Source organism: Stegastes partitus, unplaced genomic scaffold (assembly GCF_000690725.1).
Source record: "Stegastes partitus isolate 25-593 unplaced genomic scaffold, Stegastes_partitus-1.0.2 Scaffold2371, whole genome shotgun sequence".
Taxonomy (NCBI): domain Eukaryota; kingdom Metazoa; phylum Chordata; class Actinopteri; family Pomacentridae; genus Stegastes; species Stegastes partitus.
In genome coordinates this window covers 23528-25991 of record NW_007580102.1, presented here as the reverse complement: position 1 = coordinate 25991, position 2464 = coordinate 23528, and the positions used below count along the sequence as shown (strand labels likewise).

Below are 2464 nucleotides of genomic sequence, written 5' to 3'. Positions count from 1 at the left end.
AAAGGCTGAGATTTGCAGACATAAATTCATAAAGTGGGATTTTGATGTACACAGCTGGAAACACATGCATTTCACTCACCTGTAACATTTAATTTTAAGCCACATACTGCACATGTTCACTGTCAGGTGCAAATCAAGTGCTCATCAGTGCATCTCTTTACTACATCCTCTTATCCAGTGGAGGTCAGAACCTATTCTGCCACACACTGGACAGGAGGCAGACTACACCCTGGACAGCCTACCTTATAAAATAGGATGATATACTAATCATCAATATACAGTATTAGCACCCCTTCTTCAAACAGTGACTGTACAGTGACTTGAAAATGACTCCGGAGTCAATGTGCACTTTTCATTCGGCTTTAATTTAGGTGTGTGGGACCACTTGTAAATACTAAACAACAGACAGTATGCTTCAGTTTTATTAAGATTACAATAACAGATGTTTGGATGTTAAATCAGGTGCATGATGTGGGCCTGCATTATACATAAAAAAGTGGTTTTGTTTCAGTCTAGATACAGTCATTTACCTGTTTATTGGGCACTCTTAGCCAAAACAAATGCAGTTAAATTCAACAGTCCTGCAATAATCCTATGTTAATGACGGTTATATTGTTCAGCTATTATTGAAGTTGTTTTAGAGAGGTGTTGAGTCACTCTATTGTTGTTTTAGAAGCTGGTGGTGCTGCATGGTGTTATACTGAGGAGGGTTTATTCTGTAGACCCCAGAGATTAAAGAAATACCTCTCTCTTTACTGCAATACAAATCAACATCAATCAAAATGATAAAGTTAAACTGAAATGCCTCTAAAACAGTTGCAACAAAAACTGAACACTGTAACCTTTATGGGAGTAGGATTTATTGCAGAACTTTGCATGGAATTAATATTTTTAGCTAGGTCTACACCAAATAATCTGAAACAAATAAAGAAAATTTCACAAAATAATGCACACTTGTCTCATCTACGTCTGAGTCATTTTCCTCTGATATGCCAGAATACTGTAGGTAGGCTTATTATGTTTTCTTAACATGCTATGTTTGTGTCATATGATCAGTATTTTCTAGTCTATCACTTGTGCTGAACAGTGTACATCCACTTCACTGTGATGTTTAATTTAATGACTGTAATCTAACACTTTCTAATTTGCTAAACATCTATAGTAAAACTCAATAGATAAAATCCAAGATACTCGGCAGTATAATGACTACAGTTTCATTCGGGCATGAGTAACTTTAACAGCTGGTCTTCCCTGCTAATGCTTTCCTTAAACCATATAAGCCTGTTAGTAGGTAAACCTGTCTAACCTATACAATTATCCTGTTTAAATGTAAAGTTCTTTGGTCCCCTGAAACACAGAGTGTATGGATGAAAGGGCTAAATGTTTTGTTTACAGTACAGATTGTAGACTACGTCCATGTGATAATGTGTGTGCTTGAGTGTAACCCGTCAGTCAGATAAAACAAAATCCCATCATGCCTTGAGCATTAAGTCTCTCATACCTGATCCATGGATGCCTGATTGATGTGATCATCAGTGGTGAGTGGTGACATGTGTCTTACATGTGAGCAGATGTGCTGCTTGTAGAAAATCTGATTAACTGCCTTACTTGGTGCCAATGTGTGGTGTTTGGGCACTGCTGTCAAACAAATCCCTGCTATGATTTGTGTTTAAATTCTGTTACTGCATGATGAAGTATGACTTTGAGCTGTCAGTGCATCAGTGATGTGTTGTGCTTTTCTAATCATGAAAGTTTGTACTGTTGTATGTGTTGAGATAATGCTGTGAATGATATAGATGAAAGCTATTTCTTACCTTATTTGGTGAGTCAGGATTGAACAAACATCAGGGAGGAAACAGGAACAGCACCAAGCAACAAGGGGAAGACATGAAAGAGAAAAACAAGAGAGAGATGTTGTTGGTTAGACTAGTGGTCAGTACACAGAGTTTGGCTTTGGGAAGTAGGACAACCAGCATACTTACCATGTGACTCACAACAAATACGGTTGTAATTTGTGTGGTGCTTATTACAGCATGGAATTTGTGTCTATTTGGATAAATAATAAACTGTAATTTATGACTGAATTGCTCACAAAAACTGTATCTGTCAACACTGAGTCAGTCCCGTAATGATCCTACTATCACAGTATACTGCAAAAAAAAAATATAAGGACTGAAAAACAAAAATAAAATAGAAAAGTATCATGCTGGTATTTTATGCATCATATAATTAATATTACAACAAAATAATAATCCCGAACAGGGAGTGGACTATAACTTTATTTAACTGAACTGAATTAAACTAAAAGAAGCTGAGTGTCAGTCTTACAAAGTCTAAAGTATAAATTAGATTCTGTATGTGTATGACCCATATGACTGTGTTTGTGTGTGCAATGAGTGTGTGTGACAGAGACAGTAAGAGAGAGAGAGAGAGAGAGAGAGAGAGAGAGAGAGAGAGAGAGAGA

The 2464-nt window shown here is 36.7% G+C and overlaps 1 protein-coding gene across 1 annotated transcript in view; it reads right to left on the bottom strand.

Annotated features, from left to right (window-relative positions):
* Positions 1-2464, bottom strand: part of LOC103374836 (protocadherin beta-15-like) — a gene marked incomplete at its 3' end in the record, with an annotated part of 13976 nt that overhangs the window by 3309 nt on the left and 8203 nt on the right. The gene's annotated exons all lie outside the window — the stretch shown is intronic.